The following is a 7,378-nucleotide window of genomic DNA, read 5'->3' as shown; positions in this document are numbered from 1 at the left end:
TGAGGCTAAAGCAGTATTGTGTATGGATACCACCACTCCCTCCTTTCATCTCTCCCTCTGACCCACACACCCAGTCCCAAGTCACACACATTTCCGTGGGCCAGGCAGATGGTGCTGTCTCTGAGTGGGCAACATCTCACCCGGGGAAAATGTCCAGAAGGTCGTAGGCTACCAGGGTTGCCCCTCTGAAGTGACAGCTGCCTGAAAACAAGGTCTGGGAGTCAGCCCCCCACGGCCCCCGCTAAGCTTCCTCAGGGACAGTGTCAGAATGGAAAGAGAAGTGGACCCAGCCTGAGGCTCTGGTGACTTGTTAAAGGTAGGAAGAGAAAGGCACAAAGGAAGCTGAGGAAGCACTCGTCCAAAGCTGTATGGAGAAACCAGGGCCTGTGGTGCCAGGAGTGATTCAATTCGGAGAATGATGCCCAGCGTCAAAAGCTGAAGGACACAGTGCAACTCAGTCGAAAGGTGAGGGAGAGGAAGCTGTGGGATTTGGCAGCTTCCACTTAGGAGCAGGTCGACCTCCAGTCCAGCACCAGCCACGTGTCTCCTCATCTGTAGAATGGTCCTGATGATAAGATGAAATCGTGAGGCAGAAACCTCCAGCCCAGGGTTGAGCTGCAGGCCGCAGACTCACTTGCATCACACCCAGCTCTCCACTGCATTGGAATAAGGCCTAGTGATAAAGGTTGTCGGCTCAAGGCCCCCGTTCTGGGCTGGGGCGGGGAGAGGCGGGAAATTAACTAGATGCTCTTAGCCCTTCTCAGATGCAGACTTCATCCTCGACCTCGTTCTTCCCAAGGGCAGCCATTTTCCAGCCCCTCCCCTGCACGCATCGTCCCCACCCCTCTCCATCCCTCCCCTCCGCTGCCTGGCGAATCCAGACTAAGGACCCGGACTGGCCGCAGCCAGCAACCCCGCCCACACTGACACGGCTGCCGGAGAGAGGGCGGCGCCCCTGCTTTGGAAGCCTGCAGGGATCGGCGACTCAGCCCGAAGATGCTCAGTCTCCGCCCTAGGGCCTCAAACCTGGCTCCAGGCTCCGAATTTAGGGATCGTACGTAGCCCCAGGGCTGTAAACCCTGAGCTCGCACTCCCAGCCCCGGTTCCAGTTGCCAGAGCTTCGGGGCACAGGGTCTGGCCCTTGGGAAGACAAGGCCGGGGGGAAAGCTGGCTAGAGAAGCCTGGGGACCCGCGGACGCGCGCCATCCGAAGGCGGGTCCGGGGGGCCCTTTAGGAGCTGGGCTGAGGCCTCGCTGGAGCACCTGGTGGCTGATCTGAGGAAAGACTGAGATCTTGAAATCCTCTTGCGCTGTAATCCCCGCCCCTAACACCTGGGGGTGCGAGGGCGGGTACCGCCGGGGCACATTTTTGGCATTTTCAGGTAGCAAGGAGACGGCGCTTGCGGATCCGGGGCAGATCACAGAGCCAAGTCCTATTGCATCAGCACCTTCCGCAGTCTGTCGCGGCGAGGATGGACATCTAGAGGAAGGGAATGGGGAATGCACCCGAGTCTCAGTCCGAAACCTGGAGGGTAAATTACATCCATTTCCAGCCTCTGCTTCCAGTCTGCCACTAAGACCTATGCCCTCTGCCAGCTAAGTAAATAATGAATCTGCCCTCTTTTTTCTATCTCTATGGCCACCCCCTCTTACCTCACACATATCACAGTTTGTAATTCTGTATGTGAATTACCTGATGGCACTCAGGATGTAAGAAGCGAGGAATTTTCTTATTTTGACAAATCAAATTAAATCTAGTTGAAGCTCCTCCTCTCCCTGCCAGGGTAGGCAGGAACTCTAATCTTAGTCACTTTCTGAAGCCTCGCCCTGTCTCTAGGTCCAAGAGGCTTAAGCCATCCTGAAAAGACACATGATGTTTGTCATGATGGCTGCCTCAACCCAGCTAGAGGGGCACTGGAAGCCCCCCACACCCTGAGCCATGCTTGGCTGGGGAGCTCCCTAAGCCTGCCCAGATTCGGTGGTGTTAACATCGTTCCCCAGACATTCCTGCCACCACCCACATCTAAGCCCATCCCTCAGAGGCCCCATAATCCAGACCCCCAGCTCCCCACCCTTTCTAAACACTCCTGTTCCCAAGTCAGGCCGTTGTCAAAACCTGTACTTTTACCCTCTCTCCATCTAGGCTCATGCAGTTTAACATCCTCCATGGACTTAGAACTAATTATTAGGGGGCAAGGGCTGCACCGTTGTATATTCTCACTTGCAACATATGAACATTCCAGTTTCTCCACATTCTTGTCAACACTTGTTATTGTCAATCTTTTTTTGTTATAACAGTGATTTCTTTGCCTATTCCAGAATCTTCCAGTCTTTCTTATACACCCAATAGATATGTAATAACTGTGTGTTGAACATATGAATAGGAAAACAGGAAACGGCAGGTTTAAGCAGGAGGACAAACTCAATCTGGTACATGTTGAGTGGGACATGCTTTTGAGACAAGGAGAGGTATCTAGGAGACTTCTGGATATTTTAGTCTCAGTCTGGGACAGGAATCTGAGATGAAGGCAGAGGTGGGGATCTCATTAAAATGAGGGCTTCGCTAGGCCTGGAAAGTATGTGAGGCCATGAGAAAGGCTGCATTTACCCAAGGAGAGTGTGGAAAGTGAAAGGTCCAAGACAGAATTTGGGGAAGCACCAACATTTCAGGGGTAGGCGAAGAAGGAGGCTCTGAGCAGAGCATGCCACAGAGCAGCAGCAAGGTCAGAGGAGAACTGGAAAAGATTCACCTTGGAGAAAGCATCAAGGAAGAACAAGTCAACAGGATCAGAGACATGAGTGCTTCCCTACGAGACAAATTATTAAAAACATTCATTGAACAAAATGGGTAAACTGTCAACACATATTGAAGTTTTGTGATGGGTACTTGGAAGTTCATTACACTATCCTCTCAACTTTCATGTACATTTGAAATTGTCCGTATTTCCAAAATGATTTTTTAAAGTATCCATTGGACTAACAATAAGGAGATTATTGGTGAACTTGGCAATTGCATAGTAGTCCCTGGAGGGAGAAGAAACCCAATTCCAATAACAGAGGATTTTCTCATACCTGACTCAGGACTCACTGATATTCCAGTAAGCAATCACTGGGTACATACACCCCAAGTATTCTTGGGAAAAGAGAAGATTGTGTGTGACAGTCATTAATTTTTCATAGCTGTTGGTACCTCCACACAGGGACTTTTTCTCAGCAGGCCCAGCAGCCAGCCAGGAGCTCTTCCTCAAAAGGAGGAAAATTGTTTACCAAGGAGTGCCTGGCTTTGCTCCTGACTCTTAGACACTCCATTACGGTTCTTCTCTCGGGGTTTGCCATGGGCTGACTTCATCCCCATCTGCTGGAGACACATGAATCACCTTTGCATCGGCTGAGTCATCAAGGCTATGAGAAAGAGCTGCCTGCCCTTCAGCCTGGACACCTGGAAGCCTTCGTTTGCTCTGGGCTCCACTTGAAGCTGGCAGCCTTACTGGTTACTCCGTAAATGAATCAGAGCAGCACTCCAAAATGTGACATACATTGCCACCAAACTACATGGAAACCCAGCAAGTATGCTTCTTTCTTACTACTAGTAGGAAGCAGAAAGCACAAGTTCCTTTTACTTTGCAGTATGTGATAATTAATGTTATATGTCAACTTTACTGGGCCACTGGTTGCCAAGATATTTGGTCAAACATTATTCCAGGTGTGTTTGTAAGGAATGAGATTAACATTAGACTTAAAGATGGAATAAAGCAAATTGCCCTTCCCAGTATGGGTGGATCTCATCTAATCTGTTGAAATAGAACAAAGGACTGAGTAAGGCAGCATTTGCTCTCTACCTGGCTATCTTCAAGCTGGGACATTGGTCTTCTCCTACCTTCAGACCGGAACTAACCATCACTTCTCCTGCTTTTCAGGCCTTCAAACTTGAACTGAAACTACACCATTGGGACTCCTAGCTCTCCAGCTTACAGACAGAAGATCACGGGACTTCTCAGCTTCAATAATCCAGTGAGCCAATTCCTTATAATACATCTCTTTGTATCTCTCTATCTCTATATACACATATCTATAGCTGTGTCTTCTATTCATTTTGTTTCTCTGAAGAACCCCAACTAGTATCTCTTTCCTGGCATGATCCAGATCACTGAACACCCAGAAACTTCACTCAGGTGGCAGCCCCTATATTCTTATGGGATTCATCTCCCATTATCAGCACATTTTTTTTATCTTAAAGTACCTGCTACTTTTAACTCTCTGAATCCTAGGGACATGATGTCATCAACATAATAAACATTCTGTGTCTGTGTTATGGAAGGATGATCAGGTTACATTGTAACAGAGAATCAGAGACTTGGGGAGTTTCAAGACAAGATGAGAAAGCTGTATTGCTGCCCCTGCCAAGAAAAATAAAGCTGCTTCTGGTATTTTCTATAGAGGAAGATTAAAAAAAAAAAATTCTTTTTCAGATAAATAGTTTCATATTAAGTGACAAAAAATATGTATATTTGCTCCCATAAAAAGGCTATATCTATTCATTCTTTAAAAAAAGACTGCACCTAGAATGGGAGCTGCCGAAATCATTGTTTGGAAGTATCTGAGTAAGCTTATGGTAATTCCCTGTTCATCCTCTGAGACCTATGCCTTCTGCACAGACTAAAGAAGTAAGTTAAGCGAGATGCAATAGAAACCAGCTTTCTTCACTCAAGTCTTTGATGAGGGCATAAATTCCTGTAATTTTCTTGGATTTGCGCCATTACTTTGGGTTATTGATCAGTAAGAAGAAAAAGTTCCAGAAGCTTCCACTTGGCCGTTTCTACCATAGCAGCCGTTATCCACAGGTCTACAGGTGCATGTATGCTGTAAATTTCAATTATACGCCCTGAAGCTAAAAATGCAATTGCAGGATGAGTCCAGGCACCATGCCTGGACTGAAGTCAAAACTCCAATTGTCATCTGACGCATGTGAGCCTCTACACAGTGGCTTTCTGTGTTCTCAGGAATTAGCATTAGATAGACTCAAGTTCTGCTAATCCCTGAAAAGCCTGTGTATTTTCCTTTCACAGAGCACAGTTCTCTGGCAAATGGTCTAGGTCCCTTTGTGGAAGGTAGGCTAAAAGGAAGATTTACAGTATGTATCTGGTGTTCTACTGAAGGACTCACTTTGAAGGGTACTGGCCTCTCTTCCTTTCAAGAGGCTTTGGGTGAGGGACCAAAGCTCTCTTTCATAATGGGTCAAATCAGGTTTTTGCTAGCAGGACTGGAGGGTTTTGTTTGTGGTTGTGCTTTGTTGTTTCTGTTACACAGACTAAGGAGGACTTAGAGGCTCCCTGTCTATTCCCTTTGGTCTTATTTGGCCCTTAAATGATTAGTCTTTGCTAAAGACATCTGTGGGTTAGAGCTTTCTGAGTATCACTTGGCATCTGCTGTCCCAGGTAGCCAAGTGCTGCTGTGTGTGCTCTGCTCCCCGGGATCCCGTCATTTCCACTAAAATTATGGAGTCCATTTCTGTGACAGTGTCTTTCCCTAGCATCCCTAGCGTGCAGAGAAAAGTACTACATCATGTTAAATGATGCTTCCCTCACTGACAGTTTCTCCATGCCTTGGTGAAGGGAATTTCCTCCAGGCTGTCTAAGAGGAAGTTGGGACTGTGGAACGTGGCTTGCGGGGTATGTGAGTGGATCACACAGGGTAAATCCACATCAACATTGCTTTCTCCCTTAGCACTGGATTCCTTCCTCTATGTTAAAGCAAAGAATTCTGGCATTTCAACATCAAGCATAGACCTCAGCTGAATCCAGGTTTCTGTCAACCAACAAAGCAAATAATGAAAACCACTCTTAGGTGCTCAAACTAGCACACTGACTCTGGAATCTGAGGTAAACATACATTGATAAGTCTAGCCCAGTGAAAATTATGTTCCTCTGTCCAAGGACTAGCACCCACAGACAACATCCCCACAAATATTATCCAGACTTTTGGGTAATGTGTTAATAAATTAGCAAAACCTTGCAATTCTTCTGATGTAGATGCTTCTTCCTCCCCGATCTGACTCTGGAACTAGTCCCCTGAGGCAGGAAAGCATCTAAATCCAACTATGGGACTAGAGACAATGGGGCTGGGACATGAAGAGGGTTGGCCGCCCCTTGGGGAGTAGATTGAAATCATGCCCATGATATTTTGCAGCTCCTTTCATCCAGAGGTAGAGTCTCTTCCTCATGCCTTGAATCCCGGCTGGCTTGGTGACTTGCTTTGACCAACAGAATGAGATGGAAGCAACATGATTGAAGCTGCAGAGCTCAGGCCTCAGAGGCTTAGCTCCTGCCTTCATCATCTGAGAATCCTGAGGCCACCACTATGCCAGGAAGAAGATGGAGATGCAGGACCACGTGAGAGAGAAGCTCAGCGCCCGGCCATCCCAGCTGAGCTGAGCATCTAGTGGATGCAGTCACCGGAGCCAACCCAGACCAGACCGGTGGAATAACCACCCAGCCAACCCACAGAACTGTGAAAAAGATCCAGTTGTCATTTTAAGCCACTAAGTGTGGAGTGGTTTGTTTCTCTGCAATAAACAACTAAAACACTTTGCAGGGTAACTTCCAAGACAAGGTCATTTCAAGGTCTTCAGGGAAGGCAGCTCGTGCTGCACGGGGATTTAGTGGAGCTAGGGGTGTTCTAAATCATTCAAATCCTCCCATATGGCCTCTAATTCCCACCCTGGGATCAGTGCCCTAAATTTCACCCGAGATCTAGCAGTGACATGAATGCAACTGACAAACTGACAATGTAATTTGTTGACTGCAGCATCAAAGTCCCGTCTTGGTTAAGTTATCTAACATAGCCCCTCCTGTTCTCGGGCCTCTTCTCCCCTCCCCTGCTGAGTTTGTCATCTCTGGCTTATACCAAGACTAGTTAATGGAGAAATGACATGGAAAAAAAAGAAAAGTCTGACCACTTCTCAGTAGGTGTATTTGAAGTGTCAAAACACTTGCTAATTCTTGCTGAAACAGCGGGTGGGTCAGCTCGTGCCTAAACACGTGGACTGTATGCTCCCCTTAGAAATGAAACACTGGAGGTAGGCATGTGGAAGAGCTGAGCAAACATGTCCATGACAGAGAGGAAGGAAGAAAGGTGACAGCAAGTGGTAGTGAAGGTCCAAATACCACCCCCCACCAAGAGCATCTGGAGGGAATGTTCGGTGTGTGCTGCCCAGAGATGCTTCTATAGGGCCCTGGGAGCACTGAGATGGCCAGACTTCTGACAGGGCCCAGGGAGGGTCTCCAGGGAGTCAGTAATCTTTGAGACAGGCTTTGAAGGATGAGTAGGGCATCCATGGGCAGAGGTGAGAGAGGCAGAAGAGGCCGCAGGAGCAAAAGGAG

The 7,378-nt window shown here is 47.7% G+C and overlaps 1 long non-coding RNA gene across 1 annotated transcript; it reads left to right on the top strand.

Annotated features, from left to right (window-relative positions):
* The first annotated feature begins 956 nt into the window (after window positions 1-956).
* On the top strand, window positions 957-6,595 carry LOC145527449 (uncharacterized). The gene is made up of 5 exons (XR_014069759.1): window positions 957-1,599; window positions 2,319-3,566; window positions 3,917-4,010; window positions 5,724-5,878; window positions 6,186-6,595. It is a non-coding gene; the product is annotated as an uncharacterized LOC145527449 (long non-coding RNA).
* The last annotated feature ends 783 nt before the right edge of the window (window positions 6,596-7,378 follow it).

The sequence above is a fragment of the Giraffa tippelskirchi genome, chromosome 11 (assembly GCF_054371585.1).
Source record: "Giraffa tippelskirchi isolate mGirTip1 chromosome 11, T2T-mGirTip1v1.2.pri, whole genome shotgun sequence".
Lineage (NCBI taxonomy): Eukaryota > Metazoa > Chordata > Mammalia > Artiodactyla > Giraffidae > Giraffa > Giraffa tippelskirchi.
This window is presented reverse-complemented; position numbering and strand designations above follow the sequence as displayed.